Here is a 25,985-nt window from a genome sequence, read left to right as displayed (position 1 = left end):
TTGTTTTCAATACCATGCTGTTTTTATCAAAGTAGCTTTGTAGTATAATTTCAAGTCAGAGATTATGAGGTCCCTTGCTTTTTTTGATTTTCTTATTTTAGGTCTCTTCTGGTTCCAAATAAATTTTAAGATTTTTTTCATAATTGTCTTAGATATGCTATTGGTATTTTGTTAGAGATTGCATTAATTATGTACAACAATTTTGGTAGGATGGCCGTTTTCACTATATTGGATCTTCCTACCCAAGAACAAGGGATATCTTTCTATTTTCTGATATCCTCTTTGATTTCATTTTTTCTGATAACTATGGTTTTCAATGTAGAGGTCTTTTACTTCCTTCAATAGATTGATTCACAGATATTTCAATTTTTTGGATGCTATTGTGAAAGGTATTGTTTCCCTAATTTGTCTAAGTGATTTTGTTATTTGTGTACAGGAATACTACTGATTTTTTTGTTGACTCTGGACAAAGCTGCACTATTGAATTTGGTTATTAAATTAAGAAGTCTTTGTGTTTGCTTCGGCAACTCATATACTAAATTAAGAAGTCTTTGGTAGAGTTTTGGGGTCTTCAAAATATGGTGTCATGTCATCTGCAAATAATGATAATTTAATTTCTTCCTTCTTTGTCCTTGTCCTATTCCTTTTCTTTATTTTTTCTCTCATCTAGGTGCTCTGGCTAATGTTTTCAGAACTATATTGAATAAAAATTCGAACAGTGGACATCCTTATCTGACTCCTGATTTTTAGAATGAAAGCTTTTGTCCATTTAGTATAATGTTGGCTGTTGGTTTACCAGAGATGACTTTTATCAGATTGAGATAAAAACTATATATTCCAATTTTCTGTACAATTTTTATCTTAAATGGGTGTTGGACTTTGTCAAATGCTTTTTCTGTGTCCATTGATATGATCATGTGATTTTTGCCCTCGGTTCTGTTAATATAGTGTTTACATATGTTTACATTTATTTATTTGCATATGTTGAACCATCCGTGCATCCCTGGGATGAAACCTACTTGTACATGGTGTATAAACTTTTTGATGATTTGCTGCATTATATATCCCAGTAACTTATTGAGGATTTTTGGGGTCCTATATTCATTAGAGAGATAGGCCTGTAGTTCTCTTTTTTGGTTGGATCTTTCTTAGGTTTTAGTATCAGGGTAATGCTTGCTTCCAGGAATGAATTTGGGCGTATTGTTTCCCTTTCAGTTTCATTAAAGAGTTTGAGAAGTAGTGATATTAGGTATTCTCCATTGTTTTTTTTGTGTTTTTTTTGTAGAATTCAGTAGTGAATCCATCGGGGCCTAGACTTTTCTTTGTTGGTAGGTTTTTAATTACATCTTTAATTTCATTGACTGCTATTGGTTCATTTCAAACTTTTATTTCTTCATTCAGCTTTGTTAATTCATATATATCTAGGAATCTGTCTTTTTTTTTTTTTTTAGTTTTACATCTTATAGGAATGCAGATACTCAAAGTAGATATTGATGATCTTCTGGATTTCTGCAGGATCTGTCGTCACATCGCCCTTTTCATTCCTATTTGCATGGATTTGAATTTTCTCTTTCCTTTTGATGATAAGGTTGGCTAAATGTCTGTCAGCTTTATTTAATCTTTCAAAGAACCAACTCTTCAATTCATTGTTGTTGTTTTTTTTTTTTTGTATTTGTTTGTTAGTCTCTATTGCATTAATTTCTGCTCTGATCGTTATAATTTCTTCCCTCATAGAAGTTTTGGGCTTGACTTGCTCATGGAGTTGTAGCTTTACTTCTTTCTATAATGTCCTTCAGAACACTTTGAAGTGCTAGTTTGGTGGCCATGAATTTCTTCAGGTGTTCTTTGTCATGGAAGTATTTTATTTCTCCATCAATTTTGAAAGATAGTGTAATAGGTTACATCAATCAGGGTTGGAGGTTGTTTTCTTTTAGGGCTTGAAACACTTCAAGTTCTCCTTGTATTGAGGGCTTGTGTTTCTGCTGTGATTCTGATTGGCTTTCCTTTGTATCTGATTCTTTTCTTTTTGCTGTGATTCTGATTGGCTTTCCTTTGTATCTGATTTGTTTCTTTTTGCCAGCAGCTTTTAATATTCTGTTCTTGTGTTGTATTTCTGGAATCTTGATTATTATGCTCCTTGGTGTAAATTTGTTTTAATCATGACTAATTGCAGTTCTATATGCCTCATTTACCTGTATGTCAAATTTCCTTCTCGGGAAGGTTTCTGCCATTATTTCTGTGAACAGGGTTTTTTATGTCTTTTGTTCTATCTTATACTTTTTCATTGACTCTGATCAATCTTATGTTATTCTTTGCACCATCTAGGAGATGTTGGAATATGTTTTCTGTGGTCCCTTGCTACTTTTAAGAAATCTTTCATTTCATGATCGCTAATCACAATCATGTCTTCTCTATCTGATATTCTGTCCTCACATTGACTCATTGTGCTACATATAATATTCACTGGAAATTTTAATTTTCCGGATATGCTTAAGTATATTTCATGGATTTCATTTCTTTCCTAAACTGGATGTTCATAGTTTCTATCATTTTTCTTAGCTCTTTTTTTTTAATCTTTGTCTGTTCTAGAATCACTAACCAAATCTTTCATTTTGGTCACCAGTTCTGTAGTTATCTCAGTAATTATTTCTGATTTGAATTTTTCTAAAGCCTCATTCATCTACTTTGTTACTTCTTCTATTATCACTTCAGAGAGTCCATTAAATATTTTTCGAGGAACAACATTTTACAATTTCCATGAGATTTTCAGAGAACAAATGTGAGCACTATCCCCTTTGTTTCATGATACTTCTTCAGATCTGCTCCCACGTAGCATGAAATCACAAAAGCAATCTGAGATATGACTTACTTCATGGATGTGCTTTTTACTATTTTTATTGTGGAACTGAAAAGAAAATTGGTTTCTGTATAAATTAAATTTTAAAATGAGAAGAATACTACTTGTATACACGTTTGACATAATCTGGTAGACTTACTGTATTCTTTACTTTTCTATAAAGTAAACTTTTACTTTGGAATATTCTAGATTTACAGAAAAAAGTACAAAAGGTTGCAGGGGGTTTTGCATAGTACATTTCCCAGTTTTTCTTATTATTTTCTGCATTAGTTTGTTCATTTATTACAATTAATGGAACTTCATTGATTTATTATTGAAGTCTATAATTTTTTGCCTCGTATCAATTTTCTGTTTGATAATTTTATGTAAAATAAATTCAATGTAGTTATAATGTCTCAATATACTTTTGGCTTTACAATTCATGGTCACTTATTTTTGGTTACATAAAGTTAACTCTTACATTGATGGCTCAGCATTTTTTCTCTGTCAGGTTGATAGAAGGATACTACATAAGAAATGAGGAAGGAAATAAATTTGATGAGTAGCATGTTCAAGATGTCACAAAAGACTAATATTTTAAATCTAACAGAAGATTAATTCACAAAAAGAAAATTGATTAATTTTTCTTCAAGTCCCCCATCACATTATTAACTTTCTCTGAAGAATTAAATCACTTGGATCTGATTTTTTAAATCAATGATAGTTGAAGTTTTACTTCTAACATTACTTCTTGGTTCTGCTAGGTTGTGAAATTAAAATTCATTTTTAATCAGTAGTTTCTTTTTAGCTCTGTGTTAAGGATTTCATTTTCTAGAAAGCTGTGATCCCTTCCTAGAAAAAATACTTTTAAAATATAATCTTAACAAAAATCTAATCTAATTTTTTCACTTACCTTGTTATTATGGTAAATACAAAGAATAACAATTTTGACAGATATCTTTTTTTTCAAAGTCTTTAAAAGAACTCTAGAAAGCAAGGGAAGTCAGATAACAATTTATGGTCACCTTTCTTTGATTTGCATCCTGAGCATTCAAAATCAAAGTTTTCTTTGTTGAATATGCTGTGGTGATATTCTATTTTAAAGATTTAATAACAAAATTAAAGTGAAATAACTCACATTCACTCTATGTATTCTAAACATATACTTCTTAAACCCTGTCTTCCTCCTTCTATGTTTTACCACTATTACACACTTAAATCCTTCCATTTTTTTTTTAGTCTGTTTTCCAGGTCTCTGTATATGAATTATTCTTCAAGTTTTGTTGTTGTGTTGTTGTTTCTCTCAATAGAATAAAAGATTAGTTTCACTGCAGTTCTTCCACTAAGATTCCTGAAACAAGTGTTTGAGGTGTACATGTTGCATTGAATCCCTCATTAAAGCCAAGTCAAAGACAGTAATTAAAGATTTTCTTAAACCTTAGGAAAACAGATAGATACATGCATTAGAATCGGGATTTATTTAAATCCATTTTCATCAAGTAATTCACTTAATTGTTAATACCTTATAGGAGAATGTTGTTAAAATTAACACAAAACAAAAAATCAATGGAAAATTTAGCATAGATGATTATAATTAAAATAAAGCTATAGAAATGTGTGATTTTGTCATATAATCCTATTTCAGAAAGGATAGAATGAGTTGAGAATCCCAGTAGTAAATTATATAAAGGTTTAAGAAATTACTTTAAAATACATCAAAAAATTCCAAAATCTGTTCTTAGTGAAACTCAACTGTTGTACAAAAGAAAAGTTTCTGCTCATTTTGGTAATTCAGCTCTCATTTAATCTAGGTCCAAAGTGAAGGAAAATTATCAACTAGCAGTTTGAATGTTGAAGCAAATAGCTAAACATTTCTAAAGAGCAATAGTTAATAAACAATATGGAAATCAGAATAAAACTATCATCAGGGTAGAGGGTAGCTCATGATAGAGAGATGGCTAGCTTGTGTGAGACCCTGAGTTTGATCTCCATCACCACAAAAAATTATAAAATATCTGGTCTTTGGAAATAAAGTGAAATCATCTGTTATTTATGAATTGAGAAATTATAGATAAGGACACTTCATAATAATAGGCAAGTACAAGAGCACTAGATAATCATTGTCTTCTATTTGCTATAAAAGACTATAATTAAAATACATTAAATCATGCTACTATACAATGTACTAATACATAATATGAAATCTTAAGACCTGCAATGTCATCCATGAGTTTGATGATTAATTATATAGTTTTCTATCTCTATCATTAATCCTTCTAGCACAGTACATCAAATTCCTTCAAGTAATAAAAAAGACCCGGTAATAGAAATATGTAACAATTATTAGGCCTTTTCTTATCTTCCAAATAACAACTGCTGCATTGAAGCCAATTTCACCAGAATATTCATCTATATTTGTGGTACATTTTTCAAAATCAAATGGGTAGAATTTGTTTTGCAAATGGGAATACTAGATTAAATATACTCTAATTTATTATATGAAACAATTCTATATACTCTAAATGGTTAAATTTCAGCTGACCTGTACAATAAGCAACACACACACACACACACACACACACACACACACACACAGAGCCAATGTAACACAAAACAAAATTTAGAGCCCAGATGTCAGATATTGAGACCTTGCTGATTCCTCTAATAATTTACTTTTCTAAGCAAGGTGTGACTGAGGGAAGAGGATCGCAGTGAGTTTAAGGCCAGCCTGGGCTACAAAGTAGTTTTAAGGCCACCCTGTACTACAGACCAAGACCCTGTATAAAAAAAACCTAACCAAATAAATAATAAAGTTATATTTTTCTGCTTTTAATATAATTTCAAACATTCTGCACTTATATTCATAATAGAAAGGGATAGTATTTTATTTTATTTTCATATGGAGACCATATCTTCCATACAGAGCATAATTCTGATTCTTCTAACAATAACATTAATTTTATTATCTTATCCAAACAAGATGAAAATAATAGAATTGTCAAAAATATGCTATTTATAGTTTAAAGATGTATAAAATTAATAATATATCAACTCATTTCGGACTAGACCTTATTTCATTTTATACTTAACCTATTTTCTCATTTTAAATACTGTATTACATATTACTTAACATTTTAGAACAAAAATTTCTTTATAATAAAATATATATCATGTAATTATACTGTTGAATCAAACAATAACTAGATATAATTATACTGTTATTCAATTATAGAATAATACTTTTATTAGTCATTATTTTAAGATTATAAATAAAAATCATTGATGTATTTTGTTCCAAGGAATTAGCATTGTCACTGACAATTTCTGCTACCTTAGAAAAACTACATAACCTTTATGCTTATTAAATCATGTTCTTATCTTGGAGTGCTAATATAAACTCAGACAATGCAACATGGGCCAAAGACTTCAGGGAGAAGTTAATTACCCATTAATCAATCTGTTATAATAATCATTTATATAAACATTATCATTTTAATAGCATAAGAGGAAAGATTTGCAGTTTGTGTTTCATCTACCTTGTATTGAGCACTCTTAATAAAATATTTCCAAAATTTAAAATTCGTGAAACATCTAGATATGTTCATCTGTATATTCCTCAAAATTGATATCACTGTCTTTTTAAAAAGTGATCTAAACTCTAACTTCTAATTGTGAATATAAATGTCACATATGCCATCTCACATATGACAGTCCCGTGTGAAATAAAATGTTCCTTCTTCGTTATCAGCTATTTTATTGCTGGAATACTACCTTTCATTTTAATAATGAATTGCAAATTTAGGATATTATCATGTTGATATAGTTTTTACTAAACTAAATTATGAAGATATAGAATATTTTTGAGTTCAGAGTTTTATTTGGATTGTATAACTCTGCCAGGCACGTACTGAAAATATAATTGGGGCACATTAACATTATTTGTAAGAAAGTGGATGTCTCTGCCATTGTTCTTTCTATTCACACAGTTAGGGAATGAGATGGAGCTGAATGTAACTTGGAGCCATCTATATACAGTACCACATGTAAACCGAGTGATTTTACGGAGTTAAAAGAAAAGCAAGCTTACTGCCTGTGAGCACTGCTGAGCAAATCTGGAATAACCTGAGTTTGATGACTTTGGACATGTCCTGAAACCCATGACACCATTACCAAAATTGAGGTGAGTAGAATAAAGAACAGATAAGCAAGTCATTTTCCCAGGGTCGTGTAGCTATGGAGCTGGGTTTGGTCCAGACAGCCTGGCTCTGGAGCCCACAGGCTTAGGCATGAAGCAAAGCTGGCTCCAAGACTCACCACTGGCCAGCCCTTACTTACTGATGTTTGTGCTCTGCACATCAGTTCCTCTGCTCCTCTCCTGCCTTCTGGTTTCCTTTCTCTCCTGTCTTTCCACTGTAAGATGGAAGAGAAAATAGACCCAATGAAGACACAGCATGTTGCTGTGTACAGATTGTGAGACAAGAAGGTAAACTCAGGACTCTCCTTAATTAACTCTGATGGGCCAACCAGCAAACACACACACATTTAGAGGAAATTCCTGAGGAGAGCTGAGGCAAAGTCCTTATACAAAGCACAAGATCTTCTGCCATGCATGTTGGTAGTGAGGGAATAGAGTTGGAGATAAGGTATTGGGAGGGAACTCTCTTTATTGCATGAGGATATTTACAAAGGAGACATATAAAGCAATCTTGAAACATAATGACTTCATCACTTTTGGTGATAGCATTTTTTGTAATATGAACATAAAATGGCCATCAGTATGGCTTAAGCTTGGTGTATAATTCAGCTTTCTCATTGGTGAGACATACCTAACACCCACAATTTAAGAAGTTTAATTTGTCTCATGGTTTTGGAGAAAGTAGTCCATGGTCAGCTGGCTTCAAGGCAGGAGCATCATGGTAGAAGGGTGTGGTGGAGGAAAGCTGCACATCCCATGGCAATCAGGAAGCAGAAGTAGAAGGAAGGAACCAGCAAGGCAGATACACTCTCCAAAAGCACACCCCTAGTGACACATCTTTTCCAACCAGGCCCCACCTCCTGACAGTACATTTAGCTATGAACTCATCAATGGATCAGTCTACTGATGAGTATAGACCCTTATGATATAGTCAGCTTCTCAAATCTTCACCTCTACACAGGTGACTTTTTGGGATCATTCTACACTTAAACTATAAGACTTGGTTTTAATAAATTTCAAATAATATGAAATTAGTAAGCAATTAATATGTGTCAGGCATTGTTATAAATGCTTTCCATACATTAACTTATTTAGTCTTCATAACAACTAAGAAAACAGCTTTAGAGTTGAAGAAATTGAGTCATGAGAGATCAGGTTACTTGCCCAAGGTTACAAGTCAGGCTGCTGAGAGACTTGAAAGTATATTGTGTGGACACAAAATATTTATGCATAACAAGGGGACCTATATTTGTTTGCCTGGCATATGGAAGTTCCTAAATAACCATAAGTTTAATTATTGAGTTTTGCAGATTTTTTATTCCGGTACTTGGGATTGTATCCAAGACTTCATGGATGGTAGGCAAATGTCCTATCACTGAGGTAGCCTCCGGCCCTTTTTGATTTTTTATTTTGAGACAGAATCTCTCTAAGCTTCCCAGGCCAACTTTCGATCCTCCTGCCTCAGCCTCCTGAGTGGGTGAGATTAGAGGCAGATTAATTTTATTAAATGAGTATAATTGTTCAATTAAGACAAGAACTTCAAGCTAGAATTGGGAAGTGGAATGGAAGATACAGACAAATTGCACAATAATAATCAGGTTTTTCATACCCCACAGGTTATCTCAAGGCATTTTCCAAGCGTGCCATTCCCGTGCCTCTTTGAAAGTGCTTGGAAAAATTGCTGCTTGGATTATTCTGTATTTCACAGTCTGATTAGTGCAACTCACAGATCAACTTTCAAAAGTTCTTACTTTACACCCTCTCAGATGAAATTTGCTTCCTCCAGTCACCAAGGACCTAGTTTCCAGGAGGTCAAGTAGCTGTGAAACAAAAATTGTCCCAGGCAAGTAAAATAGACAAGAAAGTTCATTCAAGACTGCTGCAGAACAGGAGAGAGACTAAACTCAACTGACATGAAGCAAAACTTAGGGGATCACAGGCACCAGGGAAAGCTACACGAAAAGTACCAGAGGACATTAAGGGTTAGGCCATCTGTGCTTGTGCAGTGTTGTTGCTCAGCAGTCAGGCTCTTACCCTTCCACAGAAACTGAGAGTTCGGACTTCCACTTTAGAATTATTGCATTCTAAAGGAAAGCTTGATTCTTAAGTCCCTGAGAAAGATATTCGTGGTTTGTGAAGTTGGCAGGTGTTTGGAAGAACATTTACATAGCCAACAGGAAGAGAAAGAACTCTGACTAAAAGTTTCCTAGAGTGAATGTTCTCAGGAAAGGAAGGTCAGGGACCTTAGAGGAAAGATGTCTGAAGTAGAGTCAAGCTTGGTGAGGCTGCTTTGGTCACAGAATAGACATCTTGATGACACTTCTTATTTAATGGAGTCTTCTGTCTCATAATCCACAAGCTGTGAACTGTGCCAAGTCTCAGCCTGTCTGCATTCAGCCCTTTGATACACACAGTGACTGTTTAAAGAATGAGCAAAGGAAGACCCAGAAAATGCATAAGAGCAACTCCCAGGACCTGGCTGTGAAGTCCATTTCTGTTTCCAAATGCAGACAGACTGTCTACTGACATGAAACAGAAAGGAAAAAGTTCACACTTAAGTAATTTTTCTCTATTTACAACAAAGAATTATTTAACATTAACATTTTACAGAACATAAACTCAATTCAAGAGCAGAGGAAAAGTAGTGTTTTCAGCAAATGGCACTAGAACACCTGGTATCTGTATATATATAAAAAAACCTCTATCCTTTATTTCCATACTTAAAAATAACTTGATAGGATCTATGAACCTAAATATGAAAGACTAAAACTATAAAACTTTAAGAAGAAATTATAAGGGAAAATGTTTATGAATTTAGGGTAGGCAAGAATTTCCTGGGATATAAAAACATGATGTATAAAAGAAAAAAATTGATAAATGAAATTCCATCAAAGTTTAGAAATTTAAATGACATCATTAAGAGAAAGAAAAGTAGTCTTTAAACATTTATAATCCATATAACCTATGACCAGTGGACCATATATGTGTGGTTCTATTTCTAGGTTCTCTGTTTTAGTCCAATGATCTATATGTCTTTCCTTACCCCAACACTGCCTTGATTACTGTATCTTTAGAGGAAGTCTTAAAATTAGGTACTAAATGTCTTCCAACACTGTTTTTATTTCTTTTTCTTTTTAGTTTTCTAGGTCCTTTGCATACCTACATAACTTTTAAATTTCAATATCAAGTTCTTCATTTATAGCAAGTATACATAGACTTGAATTTTTATATGTATCTTGTGTTTTCTAATCCTGCTAAATTCTAATACAAGTTCTAGGGTCTCCTAGAAATTTCTTAGTATTTTCTCTGTAGATGATCATTTCATCCACATACAAAGATTTTACTTCTGACAATCCTATGCAATTTGTTTATTTTTATTGCCAAAATATTTTGGTTTGGGCCTATGTTTCAAAGTTTAATGGACAGATGAAAAGTAGGCATAGCTGCCCTTGTTCCCCACCTTAGGGAGAAAGTATTTTATCTTCTACATTTATGTAAGGCGTATTTACTGGAAGTGTGGAGTACATGGCTTATCTGTTGAGAAGGTTCTGTTCTACTTCAAGTCTCCTGACAGCTTTTACCATGAACAGCTGTAGAATTTAGTCCCATACTTTTTCTGCAATTACTGACAGGATCATAAGGCATTTTCCTTTCCTATGTTAAAATGATGACTTCTGGGGGTGGATCTTCCAATGCTGAACCAACACTGCCATCCCTATAACAAAACCACTTTCTACATACTGCCAGATCTGACTTCTAATTGTTTGTTTTATTAAACAAATTTCTATCTCTGTTTGTACATTTTTCTTCTATTATCTTTATCCAGTTTTATTATTAACACAATGTTGATTTCCTAAAATGAGGGGAGAAGTGTTCCTTCTTTTTTGTGCTTTAGATGTTTCATATAATTTATCAGTTAAAATATATATGAGGCTGTTGTTGTCATATAGGTAGGTTTTCAAGCTAGGAATATAATTTCTTTAATAGGTGCTATTCAAATTTTATATTTCCTCCAGAGTCAGTTTCATTAATTTGTCTTCCAAGGTACTTCTTAGAAGTTGTCAAACTTATTTCAAAAAAGATTTTTGTAATATACTTTTTATATCCTTTTAAAATCTGTTAAATCTGTGGTAATGTCTCCTAGATCTTGATATTACAATTTTAAAAGTGTATAACTGATATTGTGTAATAGGAAGAAAAGGTGTAAATGAGCAGGGGAAGTGGGAGGGGTAGGGGAAGGAAAAAAGGGAAAAGAAAAAATATGAAATAAGGAAGAAAATGGAAACAAAGTCTTTGCAAACAGGGAAGGGTGGAGGGCATGAAGGGAGGGCAGGGGAAGGGGAAAAAATAAGAACCAAGATCCTCATGTAATGGTACAAGATCTCAATGATGAATGTTACTATATTTTATACCTAAAATGTACCAATAAACTTAATGGGAAAAAATTAAAAAAAAATATATATAAATAACATTGAATATGACTTCAATATTACTGACAGACTTCTATATTTTGAATTTTTCCAATTCAATATTTTGAAATTTTACATAGAAAATGTTGGAAATTTTAGCCAGTTTTAACAACATGATAATATATTATAATATTTACCAATATGTGTTATTGAAAATAATGACATCCTTGTAAACCTATTCTCAAATATTCTAAACTGGTCCTCAAATTTCTATCTCTGTAACTTAGTTTATTTAAAGTATGTTTAAATTCTTGAGAATTGATTCCATGTTCCAAGGACAAATTTAAGAGCATCTACATTACAAATTTAATTTGAGTCATATAAACATGTCAAGGAAATAATAGAATTATGTCAAAGGAAATCAAAATGAGTGTGGATTTGAATTCAGTGAATGTTTGCCCAAAGTTCACTAGATTCTGTAGTCGTGCTTTTAAGAACCATTTAGGTGCATTTAAATTTGCTCTCTTGATCTTAGTTGAAGGAATAATGGCCAAATGGAAGATTAATATACTACTCTCAAATGTCAAAAATAACTTATTTAACTAATCAAATCAATTTTGAACAGAAAATGCTAAGGTTCTTTGAATGTAAATCCCATAAAAATGTACTTCAGAATGCCATCAGATTAGCAATCAGATTCAAATGTCTTCAGTGCCAAAAAACACATTTTCTATTCCTGGTTAACAAAGGGTAGAAAAATGTATAAAATATACAAAGCATATTTACTCTTGTGTAAAGAAGTGCTTACAGTCATAAATGAAAAAAACAAAAAACAACATCACATAGATGGGAACAAAACACGAAGTACATTGCCAAATAAAATTTCAGTGAAATAGAGATATCATTTTCATACGAATGTTAAATATACAGGCAATGATGTGATTCAGAAAAATAAAAGAGTATTTAGGATCTCAAGTCAGACTTATATCTTTTCTTCCCAGGCATTTTTTGGATCAATATCATAGAGAAACTTATAAATGAAATTTATGGGTTTGTCCCACGCAACATTGCTATACTCTAAATATTAACTATCAGGGACATATATTTATAGCTTGATCCCCAATACAGAAATATGCAGAGGTTAGGCATAGAGAGGTGATTGGATCATGAGGACACTAACCTTATGAATTAGCATGGTTTAATACATCACTGATGAGTGCATTAGCTGAATTACTTGAAAAGAGATATGGTCTAATTTAAGAAAATAAATTACTAGGGGTGTGCCTTGGATAGATGTAACATGTTAGTACAATCTCCTTATCTAAATTTTTCCTTCTTGGTCTGCTACCTAGCTGCCACCAGTTGGAAAACTTTAGTCTGTCATGCCCTTCTGCTGTGATATATCTGCCTGGGAACCTGCCCACCATAGACAAAAACCTCTAAAGCCAGGAGCCAAAATAAACATTCCTACTTTCAAGATATTGATATCAGATTGTTTGACTCAGTAACAGAAACCTGACTAACATGTGTAGAAAACGTTCATCTATATTCTGGTCCATTTTATGTTACTATAATAAGATAACTGAGCCAGGATATATGAAGAAAAAGTTATATACCTCCAAGCTCTGGAGGTTGTAAAGAATGATATTGATATCAGATGTCCTCAAGGGTGATAAACTACAATTTTTGGAGTATGTTCAGGATGAAGAAAATATATCATCAGAAAGGAAGCCAGAGAAGACCTAGGGTCTCACAGGCTCTTTTGAGGATATGCATCCTATTGGTCTAAGAACCTACCTTCAACACCAAGTCTTACCTTCTAATGATTTCATTCCATTTTCCAACATTGCCACCTTGAGATTTGCTTTCAGCACAGGAACTGTTGGAGAAAAATTTGAGACCACAATAACCTATGAAACACTTTTTTTCTGTTACAATCGTATCTTATGTGACATTTAGAGACCCAAGACAGACATATCTCTAGATTTTGAGTTCTTTTAATAAAATATAAATAAATAACAACTTCCTGTTAAGAGTATTCTATAGCCGAGGATTTTTCTCTGATAAACATTTAGCCTGTCTACCCAGAAATCCAGTTAATATGTTGACAAGAATATTACATGGATCACTGGTCTTCATATCTTTGTTCCTGGAAAATACTACTGGTAATAAAAGAGAAATAAGTTTCACAGCCAATAATTTAACTGCTTCATTTGTAATAGTTATGTATGATGTTTTTGCTTTTAAGTGCATTTTTCTAAAGCAATGCCATTATATATGATTAATTAAAGGATGTAGGACTGTTATTTAATCTTTTAAAAATACTCATCTTCTAGATTCAAAATAAGAATTTAAATCTACAGAGTCTGATACAGTATTATTATACACAATTGTGAATCTAGCACTCTATAATTTCATTTATGAGTGCTACTCTTTTGTTTGAATATTATAAACTTCTTTACTTTCATCAGTACACTGAACTTTTGTTCATTTTAACCCTCTGTATAGTTTTTTTTTTCTTTTTTGTAATATCGACTTTGTCCACTCTTCTCACTAATTGAGCCATCCATCTTCTACAAATGTTTTCCTCTCCAGCCTTCCTGATATGGATCAGTGGAAATTCTTTCCCATTATATCTTCTGTTTTTCTGTACACACTGAACAAATAAATTAGTTTATAAATATGTCATAAATATGCATATTAATATTTATACTTACATATTACTTGTGTCTCTGAAACAAAGGTGCATATTGTATTGGGAGCCAATAAACAGAAAATAAAATATACCTTCTAATATTTAAAACAAAAGTTACTGGTAATAGAGGAGAAGTAAGGAACAGCCAATAATATAACTCCCTCATTTTCACTCTTTTTTTTTGCCATTGGGGATTGGATCCAGGGCTTTAGCATAGATTTACACATCCACTAGCCTTGTTTCTGTTTTATTTTGTTTGTTCTGAGATAGAATCTTGGAAAATTGTTAAATTGTCCAGGTTGGGCTGTAACTTCCAATCTCCCTGCTTCAGCATGCGATTACATGTGTGTTCACCACACCTGGGTAAGATACAATGATTTTTTTACATACAGCTCTTTGGACATGTGAGCCTGAAACTTTCAGGTTTAGTTTTAGAAATGGAAAGAAAAGAAAACTGTTTTTGTATTTGCTACACATTTTTTTCAATTTCAAGTTTTTCAAATCCAACAGATTTTATAAAATAGGATTGAATAAGTATAATATCATAGAATTGGAAGGGAAATTTTTACTAATATAATGAGAGATATTCTGAAATAATTTTCTTTTTTGTACCCCTTCTCTCCTCCTTTCCCCTTCTAATGTTTCATTGTAGCTGCCTATTTCAATTTTATCTTTTCTTCCAAATCAACCTTTCATTGAAAATGATGTTCTCCTAGTTTTCAAAATTTATATCATTTCTCCCTCTTGCCAACCGTAAGTTCCTCTTTCTCTCCATAGAACCCTTTCTATTTTTCTAGGTAGGCATCATTTCAGTCCATAATTACCATTCTGCATCACATCATCCTGTGGATCATTTGCCTACAGCCATTACTATAAAAATTCTAGCAAATGTTTGTTATGATTACCAAATATTTTAAAATCAAGAATTATTTTTATATTATTGTGTAAAGGAAAAGTTTCATAGCATTAAGGAAAAAAATTCTAATGTCCTAATTTCAGGGATCTGAGTAATCCCAAGGGACATATATTTGTAGAAAATACATACCAAATAATGTCTAATGTGAAACCAAGCTGACGACTATCAGTATTAAATTTTTTATAATTTTTATGAGGATGAAATAAATTATTTCTAATTTATAGTTGTTTTCCCCCCTGATTAGCATTATACTTTGTCTTTCTTACCCCACAGAAACCAGGTAATGTTCTCCAAACAAGACTCTTGTCATACGTAAAAGTAACATTTTTTGCTTGTTGGAAAAGATGAGTTGGATAAATTACCCCATTTATATTTTCTAGCCCTTGCTTTACTCCATTGCATACATGGACTCATACAACTAAGTGAAGTAGCTTCTACAGAGTTTAAAAGCTAGTGCTTTAAAAGAGATGATCAAATTTCCATTGTATTATGTCTTCTTCCCCCTTTAGCTTCTTCATTGGCAATGTAAAATTTATTCCACCATTTCTGCATAACAGTGGCACATGTATCATATAAATGAAGAACTAGAGTCAAAAACAAGTTATTTGCCTTGCTTAGAGATACAAAGTAAATCAATGTAGAATTAGTTATAAATGGATTCCATGGTCACAAATAACCACTCTCTTACAAGAACTTAAACTTAATGTTAATTAAATGTAAGTCAGCCTAAATAATAGAAAAAAGTTTTAAAATCCAATGTGTTTTAAAACAGCTGAACCAAGAAGAGCCTATCACAATAAAATACATTCTATCTTTATTTTTAAAGAAATATCTATGGCCTTCTAGTAGGAGTGATATATTACATTTCTATTATAAAACAGTTTATCCATTTTACATACACATCAGACTTCAAATTTATACTACTTTCAATAATCCCTGTCAATTTAAAAAAAATTATAATTTTTAGTTTTGCTTCCTCTTTAATTTGGTCCAATTTTTTCTTTATAATTGGTTATCTTAAATGAATATTATTGTACAAACTTCTTCATCCTAGCATTGTGTATAGAGATAACTAAGACTCAAAATTAGCTCTTGCTTATTAAGAATATGTTTTCAAAGTATATACTATAAAATAGACATGCCGAAAGAAACATCTTCTTTTTCCCTATCAATATTTGGTGTTAAAATTCTGAGTAAACATTCTTTGCAGGTGATGTGGGATAGCCCTTGTTACAATACACTTTATTTACTTCATTGAAATAAAACACTTGATTAAATGTTTGTTCATTAGTTATGATATAAAGTGCACAATAGGAAAGTTGTTTTTTTTTGTTTTGTTTTGTTTTTGTTTTTGTTTTTTTAAGAGAGGCCCTGTTGTCTTTCAAGTGATTTGTTAGCATAAAGCTCTATAGATAATGAGTGGAAGTATTTTCTAGGAAAAAAAACATGAAACGTAATGCACCACAGCAAGCATTTCCCCTTTTACTATTCCCTATAATTAACATAGTCTTCTCACAATGCTTATGTCTGCCTGCATTACACCAAAAGGTAGATTATGGTACAGATACAGATTCCTCATTAAATTCTGAGACAACTAATAATCGGCAGATGTTCAACATTAATCTTTCTATGAATATTCAATACTAGAAAAGAAAGTAAGAACAAGCTTCTAACAGAGCTTGGAGATTATCATGAACAATAAGGGACAAGGAGACTATACCTGTCAATTTATCTCATCTGTTAAATGACCTCATTTCCGCGCTACTTTCTTCGTTATTCCTTCCTAATATAACTGACATAGCCTTTCAAATATATTGTGGGCCATATCTCATTGTCAAAGTGACAATTAAAGAAGAATTTTGTTTCTTTTTCTTTTTTTTCTTTATTATTATTTTTGTTTTGTTTTGTTTTGTTTGAGACAAGTTCTCACTATGTAATTCAGGCTCCACTTGAACTCACTACGTAGCCCAGGCTGTCTTCAAAATTGTACAGATCCTCCTGCCTTAGCCTCGGAGTGCTGGCATTACAAGGTTGCATCACCATGCCTGGATGTCACTTCTTTCTTGCTTTTAATTTTTGTACTACAAAATCTAATGTCTAATATTTGATTTCACAATGAGAGTTTGTTAAATGCGAAAAGTACAGTACCATCTGATATATCATATGACTGGGGCAAGAGGTAAATATGAAGCTGTTGATTAAAGCAGCAGAAAAACTTATGCCTCTTTTACTACCCAGCTCCTCCAAAAAGCCACCAATAATTTGAAGAGCCAGGAATAACCAAACCAGAAAGTCAACACCTTTGTGTAAGGCCTCAAGTTTTAACCACAAATGTTGACCTTTGATCTGATTATATTTGAGTCAGTATGGTTTATAAAGTCTCTACAGTTTATTTAAGAATTTTTCTTCCCAAAAGAAAAAATATGAGAAAAAGAAAAAAATGGAAGCAAGGTCTTTGTAAGGGAACAATGGAATGGGTAAAGGAAGGACAGGGGAATGGGGAAAAAATAAGAACCAAGATACATCATGTAAAGGTACAAGATCCCAATGATGAATATAACTGTACTGTATACCTAAAATGTACCAATAAAGTTAATGGGAAAAAAAAGAATTTTTCTTCCCAAATAGTGGTAATTTAATATTATATAGCTGTAGGGTATTTAAATAGGGATTCATGGTATAGAAATAAAACATATGCCATAAACTATTAGCTAAAAGATGCAACAAATATTGCATATTTGAAATTTGTTTGAATATAAGAAAAGCATTAATGAATATAAATTCCATTTAACAACCTAAAGAATTATCTAGGAAAAGGGGTCATATTAGCATATTCCTTTAGATCACTTATTTATTAAGCATTCTATAGTAATACCTGTTTAGAATCTGTAGCATCAGTCTTGACTCTCTTTTATTCACAGATTCTTATGATTAATATGTAAAAGGGCAATATACATTTCCCTTACTACTGAAATTGCTCATGTATCTGTAAATTTTATATTTGTTTCCTCTACCTCCAATTTACATTTCCTGTGATCTCATTCAGCTCCTGAGTTAATTGATGTTCTGTAAACATGAGACAATTCAAAAAATATATCCATACACCCAGAATTGGCATAAATATATTTTCAGCTTGTATGAATTTGCAGTCTTCCATCATCACTTTACTGGGAGACGCTAAATAATAGCCTTCCTTTTCTCCAGCTAAGAAAGTGATAGTTTCCACTCTAGATAATCAAGAAAAATTACACATTAACTGTTTTTTCCTCTAATTACATAAAACCCCTGAAATAACTAGAAGACAAAGGGTAAAATTCAATTGAAAAAGCTCTGCTATCTGTGAACAAGTCATTCCAATCAGAAATACTATAAATACACAATACAAACAGAGACTCGTCATAGATATAAAAAGTATATTTTTAGTGAATGTGGTATTTGGTGTTACAATGGGAGGTTTCATTAGCTCTTTTATATCTAGATTCCAGAAAAATATCATACATTTATTGAGAATAAAAGCACTGTATGTATGTGTGTGTGTATATATATATATATATATATATATATATATATATATATATATATATATTCAGGGTAGTATTCCAACTTATGTATATTGGTCCTCAAGCAGGGCCATAAATGAATCATCAAGAGACCATCTTACATGTCTTTGGCAAGCTGCATCTAAGTGAGAAGTATCATATGTTGCGTCTATGCATCCTATGAATATCAGTCCACTGCCCTTCATTTGGAGACATATTCTTTGAATAGAAGCAGACTCCTACAGGATACTAACTGGGTAAATATCATAGTCAATTTTGACTACTTAATCCATATTCATTACACACAATAACACACTCAACTCCATGGTAAAGAGGTAAAAAATATATGAAACTTTTAGCTGAACTTTAACTTATGGGAATGTTAGACAATGTGGAAAATTGGAGAAAACAGTTATATTCAATAAATTTTTAGAATTCAGAGCCTGAAACTAAGTAAGTCTTCACATGGTAATCAATCAATCTCTCACCCTTTGAGGCTTTAGTACATGATTTATTAATATATCAGTGAGAAAGAAAAAAATTAATTATTGTTCTAAAATTTCAAAGTTTCCAGGACCATAAACTATTAAACATTTCACACTAATTTTGAGAAATGTTGTTCCCTTGATTAATTCTTCTTTATTCTTTAATATTATGACTTCAGAAAATTATTGATAAATATTGAGCTGTTTATGCATTCTAGGCAATTTTCAATTGTTTTAAAATAAACACTGGTGCCTGTTTGATAAGTTCAGTGCAAGAGTCCAAATGACTGTTATGATGGAATAGTTCTGAACTGTTGAGTCAACACAGGATTTTTCTATTTATCTTTAGGAGCTCTAGTTTCAAGTGATATGACTCTTTTTCTTTTATCTAAAAATCAATAAAAGGATTATGTTAAATATGTGGTTTTGAATTGTTATATAATATGTTAACTAAGATGACATAAACATTCTCTCCTTGTAACTGTTGTTGCGCAAAAGTTCTGTCTCCTTTTTATAAAACTAATGATGCCAAATCTAGCAAAACAGCCATTATAGAAGAAACAGCAGTATATGTGATACAACCTATAGCAAATCATTTTTAGCAAATCTAATAGTTTCAAAATAGGTGAATTTCTAAAACTGACACAAAGTATTTGCAGTTTGAGAGTTTCAAATTCTGAATTTTATACAAAGTTTATTTTATTTTAAATTAGTATAATTTAAGTTTCCTATGGCTTGCTTTGTTTAGCATAGTTACTAAATGGCACTATACAGTATTCTTAAAAATACTAGTGTAACAAAATGTGAAATGACAATTAATATCAAAACAATATACCTTTTATTCAATTAAAGATTTTTGGTGAAAGTTCTATGTTCAGTGATTAAGTTTGTTTTATTATTTTTATTTCTTTTTATTTTTTTATTTTTTTGGTAACAGGGATTGAACTCGGGTCCTTGTGCTTGTGCAGCAAGCAGAGAAATCACTGAGCTAAATCCCCAGCCCAGATTATGTTTATTTATATGAGGGATCAAGAAACTTATTAAAGATACAAATAGCAATAATGTAGATTTTTTGAGATAATTTCTATCACAAATATTTAACTATATTTCTGCAATGTGAATGATGCAATAGACAATCTTTAAACAAAAGACAGCTGCAATACAACAGCCTTTTATTTATAGAAATAAGTTGTAACCAGTATTTGGCTTCTGGGTCATAGCTTGCAAATCCCTGACATAGACCATGCAACACATTATGTTGTTTTACAGCCAATAGTTTAGATTTTATTTACAATCCTTCTTTTAGAAACATGCAATAGTAAGGATATTTCCATTTAATATTCCTGCAGACATAGTTTAAGAATGCACTATACATTATTACATTAACAATTTGTTCAATATACCTGGACATTTTTAATAACAAAATTTAAAAAATCTATATTTGAAATTATAAATAAAAATTAAGAGATATTAGATTTAAAATAAAGCATATTTTCCTATCAAAAATTTACTTAATTCATAAGTAACAACTAGAAAGTGAACAATATTTCTCTTTGGTTCAAAACATAATTAAATAAATTCAGTTCTATTATACTTGAGACATACAATCCAACACGTAAAATTCTTGGAAGCTGTCCCTTCTATTCATATAAGAAAAAAGCTGAACAAATTAATATTTCTTTTTAGATTCATCAGATAATTGAATATTATACATAAATGCTTATTTATATAAAATGGGTCTAATTTATATATGCATAATATTCCATTACAAAGTAGGTACACATTCTTCTCAGGCAATACAAGAATATTTCCCAGGATAGTTCACACATTAAAAATATTGAAAACATATTGAGCATCAAGTCTGACAATAATAGCATGAAACTAGAAATCTAGATCACAACAAATTTTGGAAAATTCACAAATACATAAAAATTAAATGACATGCTTTTTAAAAATCAATTGGTGAAAAAGAAATTGAAATGAGGAATAAAAAAGTCTGACACAAACATAAATACCAAACCAAGGGCAATGAAACCTAAGCAGAGCTAGAAGGGAAATTTATAGAGATAGATGCCAACAATAGTAAAGAAGAAAAACCTCAAATTAACAACCTAGAATTCTGCCATGCAGGACTAGAGAAAGAAACAAACTAAGACCAAAGAAAATGGAAAATATAAACTATTTGAGTAATTACCAAACCTGAAACAAATGAAACAATAAAAACCATGTAACAAATCAAACTGCTTTTTAAAGATGAGCAGAATCTTTAGCTAGAAAAATTAATAACAAACTTTTAGCTAGAAAAATTAAGAAAAAAGAATATTGAAGTAATTAAAACAATAGAATTATTAATAGTAATAAAATAGAATACAATGAGACATTAAAATTAATCTATAAAAATACTATGTAATATAATAGACTTCTATGAATGATTATACCCTAAAATATAGATAATCTAAATAAACAGATAAATTTTCAAGTACAAACAACCTACCAAGCTTGAATTTTGTCAAAATAGAAAACATGAAGCCAACAATAAGGAGGAAGGACTTTGACTCAGTAATACAAAGTAACCCACCTAGGGGGCTGTGGTGGCTCACACCTGTAATCTCAGCATTTGAGAGGCTGAAGCAGTAGAATCACTGCAAGTTCGACACCAGCCTGGACAAGGTAGTGAGTTCAAATCTAGTCTGAACTGAATAGAGGCCTTGTCTCAAACAAACAAACAAACAAAACACATCAAATAAAAGATTATTGGGAAGGTCTCAGTATTGAGTTCAGTCTGGGCAATCTAGTGCCTTAGTGAAAGCCTTTCTCAAAAAAAAAAAAAAAAAAGCATAAAAAAGTACTAGATGCTGCTCAATTCAAAGGCTCTTGGTTCAATTCACACTAAAATAAATACATAAATATATAAATAAGGTCCATTTATCTCTATTTCTATCAAATACTTAAAGAAAAATATCATTTCCTTATCAAAATTCTCAAGACAAAATTAAAGCCAGGAAATAGTTCCCAAATGATTGTATCAGGACAGCATATCCTTATATCAGAAGCAGATGAACAGGCTACAAAAAGAAAATTATAGACTAATGTTCCTGATGAAATCTTGCAAAACTACTAGCTAATTAAATCCAACAGCACATTAATGTATCATTCATCATGAAGAAGTGAAATTTGTCAGATATTAAAGGATAGTTTACACACAAAAATACAAAAATGTGATATATAATATTAACAGAATGGATAAAAGCCACCAATTGTAATGATTTACCCATAAAGTCATTCAACAATAATAAACAAACTTTCTTAACAAAATTCTCAACAAGTTGTAGGATGGAAATAAAACTCAGCACAATAAAGGTCATATATAACAGACAGAACTAATATTAATGAGAATGTTGATAGTTTTATTTTAAGATTATAGGCAAGACAATATGCTCACTCTCACCTTTTCCATCAGCATAATCCTGGAGGTCCTAGCCAAAAATTAGTCAAAGTAATTACAAAAAGTGGAGCTAGAAAAAATATAAGTTGTCCCTCATTGCAGATGTTATACATTAAAAACCACCAATCTCACACACACACTTTTAGAACAAATACATGATTTTGAAAAATCGTATGATACAAAAGCAACATATGGAAAATTAGTAGCATTTCTATGTATTAAGAAGGAACTATCTGAAAAACAATTCGGGAAAAGAATGCCATTTGCAACAGCTACCAAAATCAGAAAAAAAAAAAAAGGTAGATGTTATCTCCATGATAAATCTCATATTTTTCAATGAAAAAAATTCCTAAGAATTATGTGCAAACACAAATTATTCCAAATAGCAAAAAGAACAAAGGTGGAACATCACAGAATTTGTTTTCAAAACGGTCTACAGAGCTATAGCACAGTAAAATCACCATGACATTGGCATAAAATTAGACACATAGATCAATGGTATAGAACAGAAAGTTCATTAATGTATCCACATATTTGCAATTAATTTTTAAGAAAAATGCAAAGAATATACAATGAAAAAATGTGTCTTTTTGGGCCAGGGATTTAACTCAATGGCACTGTGCCTGTCTTGCAAGCACAAGGTCCTGAGTTTGATCCTCAGTACCACAAAAAAAAAAAATGTCTTTTTCATAAATTGTGCTGCTTAGACAATTGAATATCTACATGCAAAAATGCAATTATAGCATATAATCACAACATTTAAAATCAACACAAAGTACTTTAAAAATTTAAATGTATACCCAGGGATGTAGTTCAGTGATGCCACATCTGCCTGACAAGCACAAGGTCCTGAGTTTGGTCCCTGGTATGCCCCAAAAAACTTAAATGTAAATTCAGAAAATATGAAACTCAAAAGAGAAAGTAAAGCTTAGAAGTTATAATGTTCTGTGGTATATTTTAAAAAGCATAAACCATAAACCACAGACAACAGCAAAACAAGACAAATGGGATTATGTAAAACTAAAACCTTCTATATAGCAAAGGAAACAACCAACAGAGTGAAGAAGCAACCTATAGAATGGGAGAATATATTTGCAGATCATACATAAGGTATGTGGCTAATAGCCAAAATATATAAGGAACTTGAGCTCACTAGTAAGAAAACAAATTTTCCACTTTAAAAATGAAAAAATGGAATCAGACTCTTTGTAAATACAAAGGGGTGAAGGGAGGGCAGGAGAATGGGGAAAAATAAGAACCAAGATAGATTACATAAAGGTACAAATTCCCAATGATGAATGTCATTATATTGTATACCTAAAATAGATCAATAAAATTAATAATAAATAAAAAATAAAAATGACAATGAACCGGAATAAACATTTCTCGAAAGAAAACATACAAATGTCAACTTGTATGTGAATAATGTTCAACATCATGAATGATCAAGGAAATTAAAATTGAAACTAGACATATTACATCAACCCTTCAATATAGCTGTTATGATTAAATAAGGTTTGGCAAGAATATAGAGAAAGGAGCACTTGTATACTGTTGGTAGTAATGTTAATTAGTACAACCATTGTGGAAAACACTATGGAAGTTAATGGAAGTTACCTCAAATATTAAAACTGCTCTGTGATCTCCCTATGAAATACACATCCAAAGAAAACAGAAAATGTGTCCTGAAAATTTCTATATTGTCATGTTTATAGTAGCAATACTCACAATAGCCCTTGTATTGAATTAACCTAAGTGTTTATCAGATGGAAACACAAAGAAATTGTGCTATGGATACAAATAAGAATGCAATTCAGCCTTAAAAATGTATACCTTGTGCCAGGGATTTAGCTCAGTGGTTCCAGCGCCTGCCTTGCAAGCACAAGGTCCCAAATTCTATCCCCAGTACCAAAAAAAATTATATATATATACCATCATTCACAACCATATGGATTAACATGGAGGATGATTTGTTAAGGGAAATAAGAAAGGTATAGGAAGTCTTATGATCACCATCTTATATGGAAACTAAAAATGTTAAAGTCATAGAAGAGCAGTGTACACAGTTGATTGCCAGGAGGTTGGAGTGGAAGTGGTGAGGTAGGATTAAGAATATGTCAGCCAGAAGATATTTGATTCCAATCAAATAAGAGGAATAAATTTGAGAGTTATGGGTCTCAGGATGGTGACTGCAGTTAACTGTAGCAGACACCTCTGCCCAGTATTAGCAGGCTATAGTGGCACAAGCTTCTTGCCCCTCCACAATTCAGCTGTGTTACATTGGAAGTAGCAGAGCTTGGCTGAGTTCAGTCCCATTCAAGGTCAGCTGACTCCAACTAAATTCTTCCCCTCTGAATTAACCGTTTGTTCTCTTCAGCAAAGATAAGCATGTGCCCTCATTCTACAGTCCTGCCTGCTTGATACTTGTTAACAGCACGAGTCCCAAGGCCTGCCTAGCTCCCCCCTTCCCACACTTGTAATGAATAAACACTGGATGTCCTGGGAATTCTTTGTCTTTGCTGCCCCGACCAGCTTGGATCAGCCCAAGACTCAGTTTCTCTCAAATCTCTCTGTGCTTCTTTTAATTCCACTTTCTTACCTCGCAGACGTCGTACTGGCTTGCAGGAGACCAAGACCACTGCAGGGGTCTCTGACAATGTCCCCTTACCCTTTCCCTATAGTTAATAACAATGTATTATATTGTTGAAAATCACTATGAGAGTATATTTTAAGTGTTCTCACCATAAATATGATTGTATGTTAGGTACTGCATATTTTAACTATTTAACTATTAATATTCCTCAATATACACGTATTTAAAAACTAATGTTTTACATAATAAATATATATTTGTTAATCATAATAAAAATTAACTAAAATAAACAATTGTTTTAAGATGGCTAAAATACATGAATCAATTATTTTCCTGTGTACAGTATCATTAAGTTGCAAATAAAATTTAAAATAAGAGCACTATTAATACTAACACCAGTTCTACCTGCTCCTCTCTCTTCCATAAAAAAAAAAAAAAACAAAGGGGAAAGAAAGTAAAATATATATGAAGGGGGAGGAGCAGAGACAGAAACATAGAAACTTTGGTATATATCATACAACAATGAACAAGATTTAAATGAGGAAAACTACAAAACTCAGAGGAAGGAAAGCAAATCAGATCTAAAATAATAGAGACCTATCCCATCCTTAATGCAAAGGAAGGTAGAATTTTGTGAATGTTTCCCAATTGTTGATTAGATACAAAAAAATCCAAACCAAGATCCTGGAGTAGTACATTTTAGATATGAAAACACAATTCTAATATTTACATGGAAAAAAGAAAGAAAAAGTGAAAGAGAGGAAATAAAGAGGAAAAGAAGGAAGGAAAGAAGGAAAAGATATAGTATTGAGAAATTCAAAGTTAGAATTCTGACACTGGCATTAAGACTTACTGCAATGTCATAGAAATGT

This window comes from Heterocephalus glaber, unplaced genomic scaffold (assembly GCF_053883595.1).
Source record: "Heterocephalus glaber isolate CG9 unplaced genomic scaffold, H.glaber_assembly_v1.0 deba00001577, whole genome shotgun sequence".
NCBI lineage: Eukaryota > Metazoa > Chordata > Mammalia > Rodentia > Bathyergidae > Heterocephalus > Heterocephalus glaber.
This window is presented reverse-complemented; position numbering follows the sequence as displayed.